The 25,498-nt window shown below is 37.8% G+C and overlaps 1 long non-coding RNA gene across 1 annotated transcript; it reads right to left on the reverse strand.

Moving 5' to 3' along the window:
- Positions 1-3,996: 3,996 nt before the first annotated feature.
- LOC149625179 (uncharacterized) lies at positions 3,997-7,912 on the reverse strand. The gene is made up of 6 exons (XR_016374582.1): positions 7,714-7,912; positions 7,608-7,633; positions 7,370-7,475; positions 4,366-4,598; positions 4,222-4,285; positions 3,997-4,137 (listed from the first exon to the last, which is right to left on the reverse strand). It is a non-coding gene; the product is annotated as an uncharacterized LOC149625179 (long non-coding RNA).
- Positions 7,913-25,498: the final 17,586 nt, after the last annotated feature.

The raw sequence follows: 25,498 nt of genomic DNA on the forward strand, positions 1-25,498 counted from the left end.
CATCAAACTTCAGATGGGCATCGCACCGTGCTGGAGAGAATTCTATAAGTGTTTGGCACTAAATCCCCAGCAATCTACCCACGAACCTTGATTGTCTTGACGTGGGACAAGAGTCCACAAGCGCGTGCGCCTTGGCAAATAATTAGGCACTAATAGAGTAATGATGAGGAACTATTTATCGCGTATGTGATTTGGTTTAGTAACGTTGAAGAATCATGTTACAATTACCCGGCTCTGTGGTACACTTCTCTCGAAGAGAAGTATATTATACTTCAGGTATAACTTAGTACGCGCTTCTATGTGCTTTGTCGCGTTTTGAACACGTAGAGTTCTCGAGTTTCGTTGTGTCCCATTAAGTCCTTGATTTTATTCACAATTTGGAACTTATTTTCGCGCCCCATATGTTATAAAACATAAACGTCAATTAAGTAACTCTTTGACACGAACCTAATTATTACAAGGCCGTTTCTTAACCCTCTTGAACGGAGGAAAAGCAATAAGAAGCTAGGCTACCTTTTTTTCCAAAGATTATTAAAGCTTCTCGGAAAAAGAACCTTGGACATATGGTATGGTCTTGGGTTCCCTGCAGCTTGACCAGCAAATATAAAAAAGTTTTCTTGGGTTTGGATCGTTCTTTGCCAAAGAGGTAAAAGGGAGGGCTAGCTGTGACGTACGTTGTATACGGTTCCCGTTCATTGAAATGAAATTGATGAAGAAGGCAGATCGATGGAGTTGGCCGTTGCTTGAGAAAGACGTCGAAGAGGTGGAGTAACAGACGTTATTCGTCATTCCTAGCTAAAAAAAGATAATAAAGGACACGGTTAAAAACTTCCAATATGTGGTATTCACTATGGAAAATTCAAATATTTACCTTCAAATATCTGAAAGGGAAGTATTCATTGGGGAGGTTAAAGAAAGGATCCTTTAATTTAGGTGCAATAATTCCCAGAATGGTTTTACGACCTACACAAACTCTCCAAGTCTTCGTCTCTTCCTCATTCAATACTAGGTTCTTTGGGTCTAGAGTCCAATCAGAGATCACTCTACTTTAATATTACCTTAATATGACTTATAATTTCTCTAAAAGTCTATAGTCAACCAATTCGGTTCATTTGAATAAATTTGAGGCATTGATATGGAAGGGAATGCGTAGAAATTATATTTTAATTTTTTTTCAAGGAGGTTCTAAGGACGGTGTCTAGAATGACGATTTACGTAACTAGCTCCTTTGACTGGTCGAAATCGGGGGCCTTAGCCGCTGAATTCCCGCGACCCTAATTGAGTGGATGACACGCTCTTTCTACCTACTTCCCTCGAGTCTTCGTGTCCAGGCGTCGGTACCTTGCCAACGGGCTTCTAACCAACTTTGGGACGGGTGCCAAAAGCACCCTGCTCTAAAAACGAAAAAACCAAATTTTTTGTTTGACTCGATCGTTCTACTTTTTAGAGGCCAGGGTTTGGGTCCTCCTTATTCTCAGTAACGACCCGGGTTAACATTCCTTGGCATTGGGTATCAAATTTTGGCAAATACCCCTTGAATGGCTTGCTTTGGATGGAAATGCTAGGGTGAAACAAGTTGATCTAGCAATTTAGATATTCGTAGGACTCATCTTTGTTTGTATACATGGAAACATTACTTATTATAATAAATTTATAATAGACCCTTAGAGTCTGGTGTTTGGTCAACCACCTTGTCTGAAGATGCAACATTGCTGGGCATATGGACACACTCAAAAAAATTAAGATACGACTTCAAACAATTCGGACCAAATTTAGTTATTTAAAGCCCTATATAACGTCTTTGCGTCCACAACATACCGTCCTATCAATGTTCCGTCTTAACCCTATTTATAGCAGACGATACTTCGGTCCCCTTTTGCCACACCCAGAAGAACGCGACATCCAAAAATATGACCATTTCGTAAGGTGCGTACGACTGACCCCCCAAGACTGGTCGAATTTCTTGAACAGCTGGACGTTATTGACTGCGGAGGCCCGCTTTATAGTGTTAAATACCCTCAGCAGGTACTGGAAGCGAGCCCTATTTTCTGTGATCTACTTTCTTTGAGTAGATATCTTGGAGAATACCAAGAAAAACTCTATGGTAGAATATATAAATATATAAATATGAAATACCCTTATAAGGATGGTACTATATTTTTGTTCCATAAAAGCGCTTCTTTTTCGGTATCCCAATATATCAAAGAATTATTCCTCTATTTTTTGGTGAAAAAAATAGGTGTTTTTGCGTCTTTATGCCTTGGCGACTTGAAGTTTAATGAAATGCCTACGTGGATTTTAAAACGCTTCAAGGAGATTATGAAAATAGATTAGGTTTCATATAAAGTGCTGATAAATGAAATTAGATTTTCGGTTTTCCCACTTATGTACTCGTCCATCACTTGTATCCAAAGGCCCACGCTCTCTTTAACGTCTTACATTCTTACTTTCTGTTATTTGTATTTGCATGCTCCCTTTAAAACGGAGGGGGAATAAAACAAGAAAGTTGGTAGTAAACAAATAAAGACTTCTATTTGTTTTCCATTTGACAGGCTTAATTCTTTTTTTTTCTTATGGAGATATATTCAGTCCATTCCTCTTTCTTCATTCACGTACAAAGACAAGAAATCTCCTCTTCATTGCTATTGTTTCCTGTTTCTTCTATGGACATTAACCTAGTAAGGGGATGGGAAAACTGCAAACATTCGCTTCCAATGCAAAAACTTAACGCCATGCAATGTCAGCAAGGAAATTTCGGTCACTAGTTTATCAAGGGAACGGTTATTCTTTTAAATTTAATTTCAGTGAACTCACTGACTTTTAAAGCTAGGCATGCTAGGGGGAACTTAACGGATCTGTATTATTTCTGGTATATCAAGGTCATTTTCAAGCAATTAATGTAGTACACTCGTACTGTTTAAAGGTAGGCGCACAGAAGGGAAGTAAAATGTTTTCCCCTAAGCTCGCTGCATAAATCAAAGTCCTGACTGACTGACTGATAATCAACGCCCAGCCCAAACCGCTTGCCCTAGAAGGCTGAAAATTTGCAGGATCATAACTCAAAAGTAGTAGACGCGTACTAAGAAAAACATTTTCCAATCCACTGCCATCTTAATAAAGGGCGGCCAGGAATGTAAAATATCTTCTCTATGCAACAAAGTCCGCGCGTTTCAACCGATTTCACAAATATTTAGTACACTGCTTTCCTTTAACCCATAGACGGGCTGAATGGTCTTTGGGTTCTATTTGTTGCCATCTTTTTAAATGGTGGCCAGAAATTTAAAAACCCTTCTTTATGGAATAATGTCCGCGTGAAAAGTAATAAAAATGTCCCGACGGGCTGACGGGCAACGCCGAGTGCCTTCGCTCCTAGGGTGCTACAAAAATATTAGTCATCAGTAAAATCTGCCCATTCTAAATATCATTTGCTAGTTTGTGATAATTTTCAAATTGCAAAAATGTATTTTTCTTCGATTTCTGTCCTTTTGAGTTTAAGTCCATGTTGCTTCTGAGCTTCGACTCTGAGCAATACATCCTTAAAGCGCTTTTTGTTACGCGTATACAACCTTCGTAACACCGGTCTACAACTTTCCATCTTCTTTAGACAATCCAAGCTGAATTACCTATGTTACTTATATACTGGGATGTTTTCTTCTGTTTTCTATTTATCTGGGGTCTACAACATTTCATCTTTGACACGCTAAAGGTCGCTTCCTTTGGCGGCATCGATAAATCTTTCCTTATTTTTAAAAATATATTCTATCACAGTTTTTGATGGCAGAAGGTAAGAAACTATGGGGTTATGATACTATGATGTTTTAAGTGTGGTAAACAAAAAGTAGTCCCTGTAAGTTGGAAGTGAAGTAGATATAATGTATTACTGTACGAAATTGGAGAGAGAAAAAATTAAATATTTTTTCGGGTATTTTATTTTCCAATACATTGCTTACAAGTGATAAAACAATTGATATTGATAAATTGTAACAGTTAGTCAGTCAGTCAGTCTGATAAGGCTGACATAAATTAAGGGGGATTTTGAGTCGAAACTGTTCTATCTCCATTTTGCCGTTTGGGCTACTGTTTTCGAGTTATGATTTGAGTATTTTAGGGACGATCCCTCATTTAAATTAGCATTGTCTATACGGAACCAGTGTAATAAATATTAGTGAAATCGGTTGAAAAGCGCAATCAACGTTATTTTTTTAAATGTATTTTTTTTACATTTCTAGCCGCCATTTTGAAAAAATGTTACTTGGGGCGTGCTTACTACTTAAGAGTAACGTCCCTGAAAAGTTTCAGCATTGTAGGTTATTCGGTTTGAGCTGGGCAACAATTGTCAGTTATTCAGCCAGGAATTTTACTTACATAAATGTAGAATGTAATTTTAAAGCTAATTGGTTTGCAAAATGCGTACTTATACATATTGAGAAACGAACTCCCTGAAAGAAAGTTGATTTATTCCCGAGTGTTTACAAGACGTCTCGAGTAGATATTGGAGGCGAGAGAAAATGATTTCGAAATGATTTGTCGATTCTTTATCGATTTGTGTAATTTGAGAAGAAGAAATACAATCCACGAACGTTGAATTCTCTTTCTCTCTACTCCGCGAATCAATAAAAAGAGGAGGAAGGGAATGAAGCCCCATTCAGACTAGCTCACTAGATCACGCGTCAGTAAGGCATGATCGAGTGAGCTATGACTAAAGAAAAGGCGCTAACGAGGTGGTGCCATCTCCACACAGCCCGAGGAAATTGTCAATTTTCAAACTAAACCCGTGCACGAATATTTTACGTAGTCGTTAAGCGAGCAAATCGACGCCTCCGACGTGAACGCAAGATTTTAGTCGAGTCTGAATAGGCCTTAAGACAGAAAGAAAAGACCAAGAAAATTGGATTTGTTTGAAACAGAAAACTAACGAAGTTGAAAAGAAAAAATACAAAACAAGATAACGTTAGTGCCATCTTAATAAAATGATACAGAGAAATTCAAAACGTTTTGCTCTTTAACAACTGATGGAAAATGAAGACAAGTCGTTCATTTTTAAAGTTAACACGCAATAGATCCTTTTCCAAAGTTGGGGATGTTCATTCTTAACCTTATACAGCAACCCCGTTTTTTCAAAAAATTTATTAAAGCTCCGAAACTAATGATCATTATCTTATATTTGTCGCATCATGATTGGATTTACTCCCATTTAACCCAAACCGTTTCTCCCAATTCCTATATCTCCCAATCCCATTTGACCCAACACTATGCCTTTTCCCCCAATTTCTTTTCTCCCAATTCAGCATAAAACATATGTTAATAAATTAAAAGAGATTTTTTTTGTTTTATTAACAATGATATGTTTTACATATTCAGTTTAGTTTGAATTTCCATTTTATGATTTCTAGATATTCAAATGGAGTTTTTCTCCCCGCATCCAGTTCCCTTTTAGTTGTTTTATTCTTTCCTCCTGAATCTTGTATTTTCTGTTTAGTGGTCGAACAGGTTACCCCCCATTTCACCCAATTTAAAACACCCAATTCCCATTTACCCAAACATAATTCAACCCAATTCCCAGTTCTATTCCAATTAGCCCAATATTGCATACCCAAAAAGACTCAAATAGAGTAGAATTTGATGGTTTTATTTATTTATTTTTTCATTTCATAAGGGGTACACTTACTTGAAGTGTATAACCGCTCCAAAGAGGAAGAGACGTCCTCCTAACCAAACCAAACCTAACCTAACATAACATAACAGTAATGTTTTGGAAAAGGCATATTATTTGAGAAGTCAATGAAGCTAAACGTCAATATTTTGGAAAAGGCGTAACATTGTTAAACGATTTATAAAATATTACTAACCTAACTTAACCAAACCAAACCTAACCTATCATAACAGTAATGTTTTGGAAAAGGCATATTATTTGAGAAGTCAATGAAGCTAAACATCAATATTTTAGAAAAGGCTTACCAAAGCTAAATGATTTATATAATATTGTTAACCAAACCTAACCTAGCATAACATAACAGTAATGTTTTGGAAAAGGCATATTAATTGAGAAGTCAATGAAGCTAAACATCAATATTTTGGAAATGGCGTACCATAGTTAAATGATTTATAAAATATTACTAACCTAACCAACCCAAACCTAACCTAACATAACAGTAATGTTTTGGAAAAGGCATATTATTTGAGAAGTCAATGAAGTTAAACATTAATATTTTGGAAAAGGCGTACCATAGTTAAATGATTTATAAAACACGAACTTTCTCGTGGATCTAGCAGAAAAATATAATACATTTAGAATAACACTTCACATTAAATGGAAGGAAAATTATTTAACCTAACCTAACCGAACCTAACCTAACCTATTCGCATTAAAAATAATGAAAGTCATTTTGAAAGCAACCCTTTGCAGCATAAAATATTAGACGAAACCATTCGATTGGGAGAAATGAGAATTGAATAGTTTGGGATAAAAATTCCGATTGGGAAATATAAGATTGGGAGAACTGGGAATCGGAAAGTTTGGGATAAAAATGTATTTTGGGAAACACAGAATTGGGAGAAATGGGACCATACCCATGATTGCATATGATCTTTAAAGAATAAGAGAGAGAAAAAAAAACGCAAACGAATCGCAACCATCTTAAATAACGGGGCCTCAAGATAAAAGAAATTATTTCACTAATTATTGCCTTCAATTCCATCGCTTTTTTTTCGACATGTTTTTTCTTTGGCGTGAAGGTTCTCTGGTTATCAATTAGTGATGACGGGTAACCGATTAACGAAGCCCCCAAGTGATTTCGAATTACACTTCTTAGGCTTTCATTGAAAGAGGAAACCGTAACTCGAAACGATGTATGTCAATTACGTCTCCGCGAAGAAAGAAAGACCCCGAAGATTAGACCCTAATAAAGCAATCTTATATTTTAAATTTCTCAATGTTAAAACAAATTCTGACTATCTTGCGTTCAAATCGTCGGTGTTATCGCTTTGCTCGCTTAATTAGACACGTGTCAACGACTACGTAAAAGATTCGCGGGTTTAGTTTGAAAATTTTCAGTTTCGTCGGGCAGTGTCGAGATGGCGCCACCTCCTTAGCGCCTTTTCTTTAGCCATAGCTCACTCGATCATGCCTTACTGACGCCTGATCCATTATTATAATCACCTTGAAGCGAATTAAAATATAATTTTATAATTTAATAACTCATTCCCTTCCCAGATCAATGCCTCAATTCATTAAGATAAACAAACCCAGTGGGTTAAATATTTTTAAGTCTTTTAGAGAAATTAACAAAAAGATAACTGGTAATATTAGAGTAGAATGATCACTGATTAGTCTCTAGCCAAAGAAGCTGGTAGCGCGTGAGACTCTTACTTTAATTATGCTGTATGGTTAATATCCTGGTATTACAGAGGTGGCGTTGTAGTAATTATTTTCTCTCTAATGAGGTTTTACTAATGAGCATAAGATGAGACGTCCACTGAAAAAGGAAAAGATATAATTGCTATACTACCTGTTGAATTAGGACTGTAATCTGTTAGGGTTATTACTGGTGTGTATAATAAGTTAATGGGAATGCTGTAAGGCCTAGCAATTGTAAACAACTTAATACCTGAAGTTGAAATTTCAGTATAAATCCTAGAGTAGAAGAAAAACTATTTATTTCAAATTTTTTTACCAAAACCTTTAACAAGATATTCGTTTCCTTGAAAAAATACTTTTTAAAGAAATTTCATTCCGTCAGCTATCTTGTTGTAAATGGTGCGCGAAGAATGGTTAATACAGCGAACGGGTCGACGGGGGTTTACTGCCAGATTTCCCCGTAAGAGAAAAGAAATTGAGATGACGCTGTAAGATACGTTGCCAATGAGATAAAGACAGAGGGTTTTCGTATCTATTCATTTTGTTTCTGTCGTATCGCCGATATATCGAAAGACATTTTTCAGTTTCTTGGAACCCTATTCCTTTCTTTTTTCCGTGTGAATTTTTAGAGGGACGCCAGTTGCCAAAATGACTCGCCTATTGAACCGCTCATTGTGTTGTCCTCGTTTCCAAGTACTCTAAAGGTGGATTAGACTAGAGTATAAAGGCAAAGACATAAAATTATAACAGAAAGTATGGAGAGTACGGAAGACACCCAGTATCTAGGCTTATCATACTGGCACTACCAGGGATAGATTTAATTTTAGAAGTAGGAATGGAGAACGGTTATTATTTACTTCAGTCCGACTCATGCTCCAGTATAGAGCCCCTCCCTCCTACACGTAACGATAAGTTTAAATTCTCTTATTGGCTCACTTAAACTACCTTATGACGACGTTCCTAACGGGGACGGCGAAAAATACGTAATTCCTTTTTCCTCTGTCACTATGACCCGCCCCTTCTTTCATACCCCTCCGTCCCGTGGAAGGGGGTGCGTTACTTTGATGCGCGCCCAGATTACTCTGTTCTCCATTCCTACTTCTAAAATTAAATCGATCCCTGGCACAACCGATTTCTTTCATCCACTCCAGCTTTTCACTATCCATTATTTCTATTTGCTTTTGATAATAATCTTTCACGAATTAGTTTTCTTTAAAATTATCTTCAACTTACGAATAAGAGCTTTAAGCCGTGTAGTGTAATGGTGGGTAAAAAAATGGCAAAATAAATACTGGAGGTATAGAGTTCAACTTGGCGACTTCCTCAGAGGAAGTTAATTAAAAGCCCCTCTCTATCGGAAGCGCTGAGATCGGGGGGAGCACCCCTGAAAGATACGCCAGCAGTGGCAACGGAAAAATCAAAAGTCTGAAGTACTGGAACTCCTCCGGTCACTTCTTACTATACCCAGAAAACCAGTTAGGGTGTACTCGTGAAGGCATTTAGAGCAAGGTAACAGTAAGTCAAATACGGCCATTTATTTTTCTCATATTTAAATTACAGTTATTAGGACCACCAAGCAAAATTATTCAGAACGAGATGTTAAATTTTATTAACAGGAATGCATACAGCTGATAGGAATTATTGCCTAGCCATTTTCTCAACGTCTCTGAGTGTATTTGGTGATAAGAGGTAGACTAATCAATATGTATGACGAATTTTACCAAGAGAATCGCGTTGCTATGTACCAACCAATGAAATCACAGTAAGAAAGACGTCAGAACTATGACGCGTGACGGATAGTACTCAAGCCAGGTCTTCCCCAAAACCTGTAGAAATTAACAATGGAGGAGGGTGTGACGTCACGAGAACGTTCGGAGTAGCAGACTATACTTTGTATCTGAAATACAGTTTAAATATTTTAGTTAGCTTTTCAGTTATAGAATCATAAATGATTCTAGACAATTATTCCAAATTAATTAGAAGTAATTCAAATCTGCGTTAATCAGTTTGAATCCAATAAAATGGAGTTACATTAGTATGGACCTAAAATGGCCTCGCTATTTTGGCCTTCCTTTCTTTACTATGGGTCAGTCACCTACATAAACTCAGTACGAGGGGCTAATCACTCCCGGATACCCTGTAAACCGAATATGAATAACCTGATACTAATTTCAAGGTTAAGAATTTCACTTTCAATCCCTTTAATAAGTTCATATACCTTAAGTACACAGTTTTACGCTTAGTGAACAACCCCACGGCTCTCTACTTCCACTTCTTTCACTTCCTGCTCTTTCGGTAACGACTTCGATTCCTGATAAGTGACTCCAAGGAGAAAATTAATTAAACTGGTTCGATACCAGCGGCGGCGATGGTGGCTAGGGGTGTGTATACCTCCTAACGGTAAGGGAAGCCTTCTCAGGCCTTGCCTTGCCTTCCAACTGTAACTAAGCTGGGTAGCCTCTTTCTTAAAAAACACCAATAGCTGCGATTTATTTCGTAATGTTAGGTACACTGATTTCTTTTTCTCCAGAATTTTTATTTTGGGTCAAGTCAGAAAGAAGAGCTGTTAGTAAATAGACACGTTTTGTTTTCTTATATTTTTAGAGGGTTGTAGTTGCTCCTACATTTGAGTGGATAGCTTTACGGATGTCGAAGCAGTAGTGTATTCCCAGTATGGTGTTTGTGACCTACACCAACCCTTCTACCAAGTCCTGACCTCTTTCCCATTCACTACTAGCTCCTTTGGGTTTAGAGACCAATCAGTGATCACTCTACTTTAATTTTACCAGTTATCTTCTTTAATTTAGATCTAAAAGACGTCAATATTTAGTCAATTCGGTTTGTTAATTTGAATGAATTGAGGAATTGATTTGGGAAGGGAATACCTTGGAAATTATATTTTAATTTGGGTCAATTAGATTATAATAATATTAGATTTTGCATTGTGCAACCCTTACACAGTGCTGGTAAATTGAACAATCTTGGTTTGACCGCGCAATTGATTATTGTACGTCAAGTATTCATGGGCGAGTTTTACCCTACTGGGGCAGTAAATAGGTTCTTTGAAAACAGCTGACCCCTATATTGTAAGCAGTACTAGTCAGCATTTTTTATTTTTGCTTTTTAGACTGCTATAGCTTTTTGGGCTAACTTTCGATTAGTTGGGGTCTCTTGTGACCGACACTGTCCCCAAAATTGCCCGTTGGCTTTGGCCTTTTACAGTCCTCGGAGAGAAAGTGTGGTGTACTTAAGTCGAAAGAAAAAGGTGGGATGTATTTGTGGAGAGAGAAAAACAGTTAATGTCATCAATAGTTCGCAAGCAAGGATGCGCTTTGAAAAAAGATTACTTGATTCAAATGGTTTAAAAACAACTTAAGAATCGTACCGTAAAAGCTACTGTGAGTTACTTTACAGTGTATTTATTGTAACCAACATAACCTTTGCTTTGACGTCACTAAATCCCATATTAAGGAAATCCTTTGCCATATGCATATACTCCTTATAATGAAGCAGTCCGGTTTTTCTATGTAATTTCCTGATTTACTTGGCTTAAGTTTGTATTTTGCTGTTGTTGAGAAGAACTCATATACGCAAAATAGCCCCATAAAGAAGAGCGATGATTGGTCGACCCAAGAAGCTGGAAGTGTGAAAGAGATCACCAAGACTTGGAGCTGGCTTGGTGTAGGTCGCAAACAGCACACAGTGAATATACTAAAAATAATTAAAAGCTTTCATTAACCTTCCCAGTGTATACCTAGCTCACCCTCTGAAAATTTATTTATATTTTCCCTTAATAGAAGTCTAAATAATAAATTTCTGCTGCATATTGGGCTTTATTTTTAATTTCAAAGTGGGCTGTTTTAGACAATGGATACCCGTATCTAAGGAAGGGCTCTTAGGGAATTGTATGGCAGAACCTGCAGTCTTTGAAACAGTAGAACTTGATTCTGAGGAACCCGGTTCTCCACGTATATATACGAATGCTTGTACTAGTTACCGAAGCTAGATATATCGTAGTTTGGCGAGCGAGGCAAAAGGTCAAGTTGTTTAGGGAGCGATAGTCTTTGTACTTGATTGATCACGAGACGTGAATTACAAAAGCTTTTCTTTTGTTATTGACTTTCTATTTCCTTCTCTCGACAACGGCCAACCTAACCTTTTCCGGATCAAGTTCTAGCTTACAATTGCCAACACAATATATATAACCCTCTATTTTCGAAGGTCTAATTCAACCTTTTAAACACCGGACCGAGAACGCATTTAGAATCTGAGAAAGTTCAAAGAGAAATTGCGCACATTGATTTCACGTGATTCCTCCCAATGTTCCTGGTGCATTGCCATCATATAGTCTCCTACTACGAGCTTTCTCGTGACGTCACATCTTACCTCGGTTTTGGTGACCATATTGGAAGTCGTCAGCTCAGACCCTACAATTTAGGCTACCAATATTGACGTCACGTCCCCGTAGCTCCTCCCCTCTCAGTACCAATCTATTGGGAAGTGTACAACTACGCAGCAGTCTGGGAAATAGCACACTTCCTCTGGTCCAAAACCAGTTTATTAATTGCTTGGATTAGTTTTTTAATTCAAAAAGTGGGGATTACTGGTCCTCGGGACCAGTTTATTAATTGCAAATCTATAAGAGAACAAAGCGTGGGACCAGTCCGGAGACCAGTTTATTATTTCGGACCCTAGGGGGGTCACTGGTCCCAAGGACTAGTTTAAAAAATGTCCTTATTTCCCAGACTGCTATGCAGTACCAAAACGTATGGGCTCAGGGACACCTAAGAAGGCTATTTATACGTTCTCAGATCTTAAATGCGTTCTTCGGACACGTATCCAATTGTAGTAAAAGCATCTAACATATTGACGAAGGAACACCCCGCGTAGTTCTGAGCCAAAATACGAATTGAACTGAACTAAAAAATTAAGTAAAAAAATTGGCGTTTAGAGCCTGAATGAGTGTCACCATAAAATAGACTAATGAGTCTCAGGCGGGTCGTTACCTTCTAAAGATAGATCGACGATTCGTCCCAAAACCAAAGTCTGCCTCCCCAGAAACGGACAAGTTTGGTGTAAAAACAGCCTACGAAAGTAAGGCAAAATGCAGGAGCCCTTTGAGAAAACGGAGCACCGGCGCTTTGGGGATCAGGGCTGCCAAGGTACTTAGTGGCTAGGGTACATTATATTATATCCTCTCCCTTATTCCTGACACTTCGCTACCTTTTTTCTTATTCGCCCTAGAAAAAAGCCCCTGTCCGTTAAATCAAGCAAACTTTATTTAACCTTAACGTCCGTTAAAGTATTTTCGGTATATTGACCTCATGAACACGCGTAGATCAATGTAAAGCTAATTTCTTATCAAATTTCTGCAGAGAAAGAGCGCGAAATGTTTTTGGCGCGTTGATTTCAAATCTTCACATGTTATTGTTGTATCTTTATTGAATAGATGGCGCTCTAATCCTATGAAACTACGTTTGAACTTTGAGCTGAACTGCAATGCGCATGCGTTTATTACCCGTCGGTTGTCTAACTTGTCTTCTTGAAACGTGGTATTACGTATCGAATTTCAAGACAATCCCATGCTACGTAAGTTTATTACTTTGTATGTCATTAATTAATTATAATTACTTTATTCAACTTTAATTTAACAGATTTGGATACCATATTAAGAAGTATTACGTAAATGTGATATTTCTACAACTGTGTAAATGTAAGTAATTTTGCATGTTTGCTGTTGCTATGGGTGATGGTGATATTAAGGTACTATAACATTTAAACCTTTGAATTTAGGCCTATTTAAGTATTTTCAATTAGTTCGGTTGTTCATCTTTAATAAAAAGCTTCCAATAAGGTATTTACATAATATGAAGCAGTCATAAATATAGTTTTATGGATAAATTTGAAGAAATCAGGAGCAACTCTTTTGGGCCTTGGCTTCCCGATCTTGGTGCTAGAGGGGGGCGTTTTAATTCTTCCCTTCCCCGCGCAATCGCGACCCTTTTCCGGGGGATGAAACTCATATTCTGTGTTAGGCGAACAACGTTAAAAAATGCATTTATCTCCGACTTTATTGCACCCTTTACGTTAGATAGGGTTACAAGTTCGCCAAAGTTTTATTTATTTACTTAATCTAACGTTTTTGATCAACATACCTTAAGATAACGATGTGGTCAAACACCAGACTTTTGAAAGCTGGTAGTTGGCTCAACTTGTTTTGCGCATTTTCTTTCTCTCTATCTTTGGCTATCCAAGTTTTTCTGGATGTGCCAGCATCCAGATCCAGTTGGATCTTGCTTTTTGATGGCCTTTTCAAAGTTATGACCCGATTACGATGGTCGTTTGGGGGGATCCGCCCATATCTTCATCGTCTCCCGCGGGTTTTTTGGGGGGGGGGGGCTAGTGACTGACATCGAACGCTGTCTTAAATGCGGGGGTGATTAAAGAAGTCGTCATTTATAGAGAGAAAGGCTTAAAACTAAATTTTCTACGACACCGCAAAACTATAAATTGACTCCCTTAGGTCCCATAAGACTAGAGATTTTTACCTTTAATTAAAATTAAGGTTGTGGTGGAAGTTTTATCTTTGTACGAGATTTTTGAGGTTAAAAAATATCAGTATATTAAAAAAATTTTTAATACCGTAAGGAGTTCCTAATTTTTAACCGAAACCATTTTCGTTGGTTTTATCTTGTGTTAAAGACGTCAGACATCGAAGCCCCGCCTATGATAAATGTAGTATAGATTTACAACGTGTATTTGTCAGGAACTTGTAAAATTGATGATAGGTCTGTGATAAGTTAGTTATTTCATTATGTTTATTAAACCACGCGTTTAGCAATTCAAAATACAATTCGAGGGTCATCAAGTGAACTCTGCTTAGCACCTAAACATTGTTAGGGATTTTGAAAAAAATAATTTTCAGGAAATCGGTTTTCCAAAAGTTGTATGAACCCTGTAAACCCTACTCACTGTAAAATGTACTGCCTGTAAAACCTTGTTTCTGTGAAACATAATTATTTTAAGTTCAACTGCTGTAGAAGTAGTCAAAATCCCTACTCACTCTAAGACCAAATCATTTTAAGCTCGATCGCGGTATAAGTGGTCGTTTAGATTTCAAAAAATATCAGTATATTCATCTTTATCTTTTCTTATCCCAAAAGGAGTTTCTAATTTTTAACCTAAACCATTTTCGTTGGTTTTGTCTTTTATTTAAGATCTAAATAACTACTCACAGTAAAACCTAATCATTATAAGTTCAACTGCTGTATAAGTGGTCAAAATGCCTACTCACAGTAAAACCTAATCATTATAAGTTCAACTGCTGTATAAGTGGTCAAAATGCCTACTCACAGTAAAACCTAATCATTATAAGTTCAACTGCTGTATTAGTGGTCAAAATGCCTACTCACTCTTAAGACCAAATCATTATAAGCTCGACTGCGGTATAAATGGTGGTAAGAAAACTATCGTAAGAAAAAAGTCGAAGATAGAGTATGGGGTGGAGGTAGGGTTATATATGAGCAGAAGTAATAAAGCGAGAAAAGAGCGTGGAGGAGGTATTGGAATGACTGCGAGTCTGGCTAACGTTGACAGAGTGTCGACTTGATGTATCAGACCGTGGCCTTAGCATGCTTATTGACATTTTTCTCACGGCTGCACCTCACTGCCCTCAACACTCTCTTTCCCATCTCCCGAACCTCCATGCTCCTAAGAACCACTTCGTACCTTCTTACGGATGGTTCTAAGATAAAGTACCTCACGGACTAGAATCATATTCTACTTTGTAAGATTTAACGCTATTGAAAGTGAGGGAGGTTAATGAGAGCATTAGATTTTAGTATATTGCCAGTATGGTACCTACACCCGGGATATATTTAATTTTAGAAGTAGGAATGGAGAACAAAGTGATCAAAGTCCACAGGACGGAGCGGTATGAAAGAAGAGGCGGATCATAGCGACAGAGGTAAAAAGGAATTACGTATTTTTCGCCGTCCCCGTCAGCAACGTCATCAAAACGTAGTTTAAAACTGACCCAATAAGATAATTTTAACTTTTCGTTACGTGTTGGATGGAGGGGCTCTATAATGGGCTATGAGTCGGACTGAAGTAAATACTAACCGTTCTCCATTCCTAATTCTAAAATTAAATCCCTCCCTGCCTGAACCAAGCCATCTCTCTAGCCTTGATACAACGTCGCTTTCCTTTCTGCCTCACTTTCTGTTAATACTAGTTGCCTTTGGAATAGGAATTGCTTTAATCATAACTGCGTTTCCGACAGATAAGAGTCCTGTAGTTAGTTCGTCGTAGAAAAGGCTAGCGATATAAAAGTTCGGTTGGCTGCCCGGGTGTGTGGTAGGATATAGTAAACGATCGTTTTATACCAGCTTGCAATTATTTACTGGAATGATTGATGGTAGACCATGCAGTTTTTATTAAATTTCCATGGTCGACAAAATGGCTAGGCACGTTCTCAAGCGTCTTTCACATCCCTATGTTAAAAAAATTATAAAATTCTTCATGATCATATACTCTTAAAGGGGGCGAAAAACATTCTTTACTTCTTATTTTTAAATGGATGGTTGTGTATATAAAGAAAAGTTCTAAACTTTAAAGGGATAGTAACTTGGACTTTCTGATAAGTCTGTCATAAATTGGGGATGTTCTTTAAGCGATTTTGAGTCGAAAATATTCTATGATATTTTGCCGTCCGGGCCACTGTTTTCGAGTTAAGATTAATAATAGTATTTTGTTGATGACGCCTTATATTTAATTAAAGGACATCTCCCTTAATTTATGACAAACTTACCAGAAACACCCTGTGTATAAGCAGGGATAGATTTAATTTTAGAAGTAGGAATGGAGAACGGTTAGTATTTACTTCAGTCCGACTCATAGCCCAGTGTATAGAGCCCCTCTCTCCAACACGTAACGAAAAGTTTAAATTATCTTATTAGCTGACTTAAACTACGTTTTTATGACGTTGCTGACGGGGATGGCGGAAAATAAGTAATTCCTTCTTACCTCTGTCGCTATGACCCGCCTAGCTTCTTTCATACCCCTCCGTCCCGTGGAAGGGGATCCGGGAATTTGACGCGCGCCCAGATTACTCCAGATGTTCTCCATTCCTACTTCTAAAATTAAATCTATCCCTGATATAAGATTAAAAAAATTTACAAGTTGCAATGATTTCCTTAGTTAAACTTTTATTTATTTTCTACTTTTATTGCCTGTTTAGTATAAAAGGTATTTAGTCGTGATTTTAAGTTAGGGAGGGAAGAAGCTATTATGTCCAAAAGTGATTAAAAATTATCGTGCCGCCGGAAAGGGAGACGCTTTAGTTACGTACCTCGTAAAAGTCTGGATCTTTTAGGACAAGGCTTAGAAAATTAACAATTTAAGAGTAGGGTACGTGTACTTTCTATTGATCCCGACGTCGTTTAAAACCTAATAGAAATTCCCCTGTTTTTATTTTACGGCCTTTAATAGTTTGGGGATTATAAAAGTTAAAGAGAGAGAAAGAGGATGTACGTTTAAAAGTTTTTCCAGGCTCGCGCGCCATATGCGCTTTTATGTCACGTGGGGTGTGAGATATTTTTACAACGAGGAATACCTTCCGTCGACACATTATGAGCATAATATCCGGCACCCTAAGAACGAAACTGTTGTAAATCTTGTTGTCTACAGTGCAGGGTTTTGCGAAATTAATCGAAAATCGTGTTTCGTAGAATCGATCACTTAGAATCGTGAGCTTTGAATAGCGGAAGAAAAACCGCTGGAATAGAATCGTTTGCTTAGAATAGTGGAACTGGAATCGTTGACTTATAATCGCATACGTAGAATCGTTGGTTTATTTAATAGTTAAGTTATAGTTATAATAAATATTTTTTTCCGTGCTAAAGCGGTTTTAAGATGTGGAAAAGATTTAATAAAAGTTTGAACTTCGTAAAAACAGATTCCAATAAATGAAGGTTTTTCTTGGTATTACACGGAAAACGGAACTAACTATACTATTGTATTGATCGAATCAAAGAAACCTTATACACCACTCAATTTCCTTTTTTTTAAATAATTTCGGAAACATACTCTTATGGTTTCCCAAACGGTTAAATATAGTGTTTCCTGTAACCTAAGAGATTAATAAATTCCCTAAACTTCCACCGAAAGTTCAATAACAAATAGTGTTTTGGTTTAAACTCAAATTCGGTTTCCTTCTGAATGTTTTCCCAAAACATTTGGTTTAACTTCGAAGTTCTAATTTCGAGGGGACAGTCAGTTGGTGTTTACGAGCTTCCCATAAATCAGGAAAATTCTTAGTCAAGTTAGGGATTTTAAACCAAGTCAGGGGATTTGATTTTAGCAAGAAGTGATATCTAGTTTATTAGGGAGAGGAGTAAGATGGCTAGGTATTCGGGCGCCATAGTCCTAGTCCCCCTCATTCAAAATACAAGGGGGGACGTAATAGGAGGCCGGGTTATTTCGCCTCTCCTCAGTCGGAAAATACGTAATTTTCGTCACTCGCGTCGCGCTGACGTGAGTTTTCAAGAACCAATGAGATGCTGGCTGTAATTTAGAGGCGGGGATTAACTCCGGACAGGCTACGTTTGGGCTGGAGATGAAGCAAGAAATGTGGCGAATTTATACTTTCTCCCTAATAAACTAGATATCACTTCTTGATTTTAGTAGGAAAATTTTTGTCAAGTTAGAGATTTTAAACAAAGCCAGGGAATTTGATATTAATGGGAAAATTCGTTGTGTTTTCTCAAATTGCAATCATCGTTGAAGAGTGTTCCAGCGTCATTGCACTTTACAATAAATAACCTAATTATTTTCCCAAATTAAAGAGTTGGCGTTGTTCATAACGAAATAATATTTTTAAGAAATATCCCTCTTAACATATTGACAACTAGCTTTTAGCCCTAAAAATAAATAGGGAAAATCAAATTAAAATATTACTGAATTTAAAACCGAGACTTTAAATTCAGCTTGAATTCTTTTTGATGATTTAAAAACTAGTAATTTGAAAATCCTTTTAAGTATTAAATAAATAAATGATACGAATGCAAATTATGAGAGGTACCTTTACACTAAATTACGTACAAATAAAATCGGAAATGTTACGAATCTTCCAAATAAATATAAAATTAATCTTGAATCTTCAAAGGAGCACCCCAGTCCTCAGACGGAATTAAATAAAAAAAATATCGTACAAGTAAAGTCGGAAGGAACTTGGGTACCGTTACTCAAAATAACAGCCGCCGGCGTGCAAGCCCCGATTAAAATGTAATATGCGAAAGATATGTGGAGTGTGTGCGGTGTAGGAAAGAACACTCCACTCTGCTCTGGGCTTACACACGGTAGTTGCTGGGTTTGTCTATTTTCCTAGTATTCTATGGCTCTCAACATCCAACCGGGGAATCGACGTTTTGTTCGACAAGGGACCAAAGTTTCCCCAGGAATTTTTATTCCTTTTTTATAACTTGGTAGTTTTATAGGAATTGTGTAGTAACTCCGTAGTATCTGGGATACTTGTATATTTGGGAAAGATAAAATTGTTATTTGTTGGGTGTCATGGTATATTGGTCATTTTTGGTACATAGTAACATTTTTGACTAGCTTTTCCGCAAATTAAAATGGAAATTTAAATTGGTGAAGAAATTAACAGTTAGGGAGTTTTTAAAATTGTCAAACGTCCGGGAATTTCATAATGGCTTATTATTTTCCGTTCAGTATAGTGCTAGCGTGAATTTAATTAATATAAAGGGTGTTTCGGATAATATATATCTATATAAATGAAAGTCCTGACTGACTGACTGATAATCAACGCCCAGCCCAAACCGCTTGTCCTAGAAGGCTGAAAATTTGCAGGAACGTCACTCATAAGTAGTAGGCGCGTACTAAGAAAGATTTTTCCAATCCCCCGACATCTTAATAAATGGCACCCAGAAATGTAAAAAAAATCTTGTCTATGCAACAAAGTCCGCGCTTTTCAACCGATTTCAGAAATATTTAGTACACTGGCTTCCTTTAACCTATAGACGGACTGAATGGTCTTTTGGGTTCGATTTGTTGCCATCTTTTTAAATGGCGGCCTAAAACTTAAAAACTTGTGTGGAATAATGTCCGCGTGAAAAGTTATAAAAAATGTCCCGACGGGCTGACGGGCAACGCCAAGTGCCTTCGCTCCTAGGGTGCTACAAAAATATTAGTCATCAGTAAAATCTACCCATTCTTAATATATTTTGATGGAAGTCTTATTACACGAGAGCGACGCCGCGGGTGAAAGCTAGTTCTGGCATAAATTAAGAGGGATGTTCTTTGGTCAGTTTTAAGTCGAAAATGTTCTGTGACATTTTGCCGTCCCAAGTTGCTGAATCGTTAGTTCCACGCCGAGTCTTATTTGAATATTTTTCCCAGTTACTATACTTTTCCTCTTGATGTAATAATATATATTATTTGCGAAGATGAGGATCCTTCCGGAACGGAGCTGCTCGAGAAAAGTAATATTCATTTTCTCATCCGTGGAGCTAGTTCCCTGGAAATTAGAAATTTTGTCCTTGCTTATTATTAGTATAAATGTTCTCTTCCCGGTCGTGCGCGCGGCTGCTCGCTCTTCTGGGAATAAATATTAAAATCCTAGACGGGAAACTAGTTATCCCAGACTAATAACACTCCCATCTCCCAATGCCACGCGCTTCTCTCTCCTTTTTCTTTACAAAGCTCGCTAATAATTTTTCAATCAACCCTTTTTTTTAATTTTGCATACTAATCGTTTTATGATTGAACTTGCTACGAAGGAATGTACCCGGCTTTCCTAGCTGACTTAAAAGGGCATTTTTGTTACTTGTCACCATTTTAAAAGATGGCGGTGGCCATGTTCAACACTGTTTTGCTTTAACAAACTTTAAGTTCATTTAGTCTGTTTAGGTTTTTGGAAGTTGGCTTTCCTTCGACACAACTTACACCTAAAACGCTTAAATCTTTTGAACTATAAGAGTTAGTCTAATTAAAAGTACACATTTATGTCTATATAAATCCAAGTCCTGACTGACTGATAATCAACGCCCAGCCCAAACCGCTTTCCCTAGAAAGCTGAAAATTTGCAGGAACGTTACTCATAAGTAGTAGGTGCGTACTAAGAAAAACATTTTCCAATCCGCCGCCATCTTAATAAATGGCACCCATAAATGTAAAAATCTTCTCTATGCAACAAGGTCCGCGCGTTTCAACCGATTTCGGAAATATTTAGTACACTGGTTTCCTTTAACCTATAGACGGGCTGAATGGTCTTTTGGGTTCGATTTGTTGCCATCTTTTTAAATGGCGGCTAGAAATTTAAAAATCCTTCTTTATGGAATAATGTCCGCATGAAAAGTAATTAATAAGAAATGTAACGACGGGCTGACGGGCAACGCCGAGTGCCTTCGCTCCTAGGGTGCTACAAAAGTATAAGTCATCAGTAAAATTTACCCATTCTTTATACCATTTTGATGGAAGTTCTTATTACACGCGAACGACGCCGCGGGTAACAGCTAGTACCATATAAAGTAGACATTTTGCTGGTGTACTCAATTAAGATATCATTAAATTTCAATCATAATTAAGTTAGTTATAAGTAAAATAAGTTGCAATGTACTTCCAATGGCTCCTTTCTTATCCGTGGATATCTATAAATTCTCATAGACTTTCTCTCCTCTATTTCGTTATCAATTAGTTTCCGGGTCTCTCCTCTTGATTCCACGCCTTATCTCTTAACTTACTTTAATCTGACAAATTAAGTTAAATGAAGCTTAAAACGAACATAGACAGAAGTAAAGGGTGAGCACTGGTACCTTTGCTGCCACATTGTAGAAGGGTCATATCGTATACTTGCTCACAGTATTGTCTTTTCGCTTCTCTGCTAGGTAAGAAACGGCTACGAAATAGAAAGGTACTGGCCTTGGTCTGTTGTTAGGGATGCTGCCTCGTCTGCCTTTTTCTAAAACCTACATGCCCTATCGTATATTTTCACCTATAGAAGGCCTGATCGTAATCCCCAAGGAGAATATAGTTCGCGGATATGTCATTGGTTCATAGTCAGGGAATTTAAAATTGGGCCCAAAGGTCAGGAAATGATCCCAGGGTTTTATTAATTTCAAGCAAAGTCAGGGCTTTGGGTTAACTTAAATTGCAATCAACGTTGAACCCAGAGTAGCACGTGAACTAAATGTTTTGAAACAATCATTTTAATAAATTAAAACAAGTTAATTAAGTTAATCTATCATTAACTGCTTCTCAGACTTTCGAAAGATGCTTCTTTAAAAAAACTTCCGTCTGCTCACGTGGACGTGCCACAGCCGTAACATAGTATACATTCTTTGGATTTGGTTACTTAATCATTTTTATGGTATATCTCTGATTTTTTTCCCCTCTTAAGTCTCAATAATTTGGGAAGCTGTTTTCTCGCGTTTTTTTTTTGCAATCGGACCTAAATAAAAAAGTGGTTATTCTGTGATAATAATACTAAATCTAGGCCTGCAAAGTAGTTCGAATTTTCGAATTTGGTTCATCTTTAGACGAAAGGGTTTTCCAATACATTTACAATCAACTGAAGTCCCCGAGGTTTAGATTTCGTAAACACCACAGTTGCGCAACCAGACTTAAATCCTCCCTGGTATAGAATGATCCAAGTACATTTAAGGAAAAGAAAAGAAAGTATAGACGCGAAGAAGGAGCGCGCGAGCAAGCAAGGGTTTGGGGTGTATAACGGCGGAAAAGAGCTGTATTAGCCTATTATCTTAAAGGACTATAGCCTCTGACCTTAGCGCGCGGGGGGGGGGAAGGAAGAGGCCAGAACCAGGCCTTGGTACCCAAGAAGAAAGGCGATGCTCTCGGAAGACAATGAGATAGCGGAGCATCCTAACGATTCTTTATGCGTTTCGTGGAATTAATGGGCGACGTAATGAAAGCGGGCAAAGTCTCCGCTACGGGTGAACGCTTACTCTGACCGTAACTTCAATTTCGCGGTTCGTCGACTTCGGTAAACATGCATTAGTTGCCATGTTTCGAACTGAATACGTGCCCAACGACCACCATGGTACCATTGCTGGCTGCCGAGAATTTCGTTCCTCTTTTAAAGAGCCGCTACGGAACCAGCCCAGCCCAGCTCCCGCGCCTATCTCGGTTTTCTTATCCCGAGGAGAGATACCTAACCTTAAAGGGAATTAACAAAGGGGTGTTTCATTCTGCGCGTATGAAATAGGAAGTCTAGCTCTGAATTTGCCTTATTCCTATTCAGCGCCACTGGCGGAGAGTCTGGAAAGTTCTACCATAGAGAAGAAGAATTGTAGAATCACCGCCAGGTGGTTCGGGCGCCACGATATCAGCGAACCTTCGTAAGTTACCCAGTTTCTATGGGAGTAGTTTCCAGACTCTCCGCCAGTGGCGCTGAATAGGAATAAGGCTAATTTTACTGAAGGATTGGAAAGGTTTCTTGAGGTTGTGATGACGTAGTTTTGGGGATAGGAGCTTTGACAAAACCAGATATAGGTACTAGCCAATGGTGAACGCGCTAGAATGTCAAATGACATCAGGGCCATGATTTAAGCTATAAGTATTCTAGTTCGTGGCCAAATGCGGCACGTGACCCGGGGTGAGAAACTCAGGTGAAAATTGGTCGAAGACTTTGATTGGGAATTAAAATGTCGTCTGCTATAAATTAACCGATTAATTTCCAAAATTAAGGGAGGAGTCGCCACAATTACTTTAAGAGTATATGCTAAATCCATATAGTATTTGCCTCCAAGCCTGTTCAGTTCCTCGTGTCTTAGTCTCTCACCCAGAATTGTGTTTAGAGAAGCTACGGATGAGATGCAGAGAGAGAGAGAGAGAGCAGAAAAAAAAGATAAGTTTTCCAAAAGAGCGAGACTCAAGCCACCGTGTCCCTATTTGAACACGTGCTGACGGTTACGTGGGTCTAGGTATGCCTGGTTGACTACATGTAACTGTTTCATTTTCATCTGATGTAAAACGTTAGGCTTAGTAAAGAAACCCCAGGTTTTTAACGCTATGAAAGGAATATCTTGTGAAATACAAAAGCTGATATGGAAATAATTTTCCGCACCCTTGCCAAACTAGATACAATCTGTCAAATTGGTATTTTTTACATTGCATTTTTACAGGGAATTATGGGATACATTTAAAGCTATATTATGCAATTTTTTGGTGTTTACACCTTCGAAATAAGTAGGGACATAGGTTATACAGGGTGTTGCAAAAAGGGTAATTATAGGACCGAAGTACAGTGGTACTAGCAATTTATTTTGAGTCGAAAATGTAACTTCTATGACATTTTACCACAAGGGTTAACCCAGAAACAAGTGTTTTACGTATGACCAAGTAGTAAAATTAGCATTGTCTTTAAGTTTCGTACTTAAATTTAAGGGGTCATCCCTAAAACACTAAATGTCACAGAAGTATGGAACATTTTCGACTCAGAATTTATTGCCCATATAGAGCCGTTCTACTGTAATCGCTCCTATAATTACCATTATTGGAACACCATGTATAGTAAGGTTAAGTATGCTATTTTAAATTGGTCACCGGCGACGGGTCCCACCCTGTATTTTCAGACAGAATCCAGAACGTTGTCAGTTAAATTACAAAGTGTTAACGATTGATTCTGAATTTGGTTAGAATATATCGAATATTTTTAATTTAACGCTAAAAGCTTTGTTCTCTAAAACCCTCCTCTGTTCCATGGCACGTGTTTGACGGAGTAGAACTCCCCTTTTAAACCTACTTAACTATGTGATCTGATTGTTTCCAGGAATCCTGGCTCCGGGATAAGGTTATCGTTAGAGTGCTTTCCTAATATCGGACGCTGCTCGCTTAAAAGCCAACCGAGTAAACAAAGTATTATTATGTACTGTACTAATCCACAATATTTCGTCTCGACGTCGTAGGCTTTCACTACTATACCAAAACCAGAGTGTTAAACTCGTTCGTTCTAGCGACAATAAATTATGTTTTAGAGTAGCTTTACGATACGGTATTTGCTTTCAACTCGCAATCATTATTATTTACTTTTCCATAGTCATTTGGATCTCATAAATAATCCTTGTGAGTGATGGGCAAACTGGGAGATAGCTTACAACAGAAGTAAGATGAGACTAGAAGTAAAGAGCTCTAGCATTGGTAGTAGATCCTGGCACTAGTGAACAAATTTGAGGATTTTATGCCGCTTCCATCGCGCCTACACTAGAGAGAAAAAAATTGGTCGAGTTCCAAAAAATTTCCTGGCCCCCTCCCCTCAACCTAAAGCCGCGAACACGGACGCGGGTGCTTGAATCTAGTTCGGCCGTCTACCGCCACGAGCGTCTCACGTTTTAGGAGGGAAAATTCAGAAACCGCTACCAGAGGGCCAACCGTTGGTGTGTTATCAAGAATATTCGCTAATTTCGCTTTCGCCGAGTGAAGAATTTGGTTAGCTCAGTACTTCTAGTCTCATCTCACTTCTTCCTACAATAATAAATGAAAATATAATATGTAATGACGGAACGGTATGCACATATTAGCAAGTGCACTACTTAAATGTTTAACGTTGTTGAGTTTTATCCACTTCATATTGCCTTTAATGTGCGAGATACATATATAGATATATAGACTGTGATTGTAATAATATCTAAAAGGTTTTTTCTAGGTGAGCAAAATGGTTTTATCACGAACGATACCAGGGGTGAAGGTGACGAAAGTTAAGGCTTAAAAAGAAGGTACTATCGTGAGATTACGTTTTTCCCTTTCTTTTTTGAAGTTCTACAAATAAGTTACCCCTATTAAGTTGACTGTTTCAAGGATGCTTTGATTTTAATTTCTCGAAAGTGTATGGCCGTGATATACGAGAAACACCTACAGATCATTTACGTATGTTCACGTGTCCACTTTTAAATTTCGTATGACCTCGAGTCGATCCTCCCTCGGACATACCGTGCATGGATTATTGTAGTTTGTTCACTAATAATACGCTGGCACCTATATATTGCTATTCGACCAACTTGTTTTCTTTGGAATTGCTACGATTGGGATACGTGCCTTGATTAAGGGAAAGAAGATCAGTCTTCGCTATTCTAGATTTCTTCGTCTAAAAAGAGAAATTGGTCTTGA

This window comes from Phalangium opilio, unplaced genomic scaffold (genome assembly GCF_054372755.1).
Source record: "Phalangium opilio isolate 3A_F unplaced genomic scaffold, DU_Popi_V2 ptg000105l_1, whole genome shotgun sequence".
Taxonomy (NCBI): Eukaryota; Metazoa; Arthropoda; class Arachnida; order Opiliones; family Phalangiidae; genus Phalangium; species Phalangium opilio.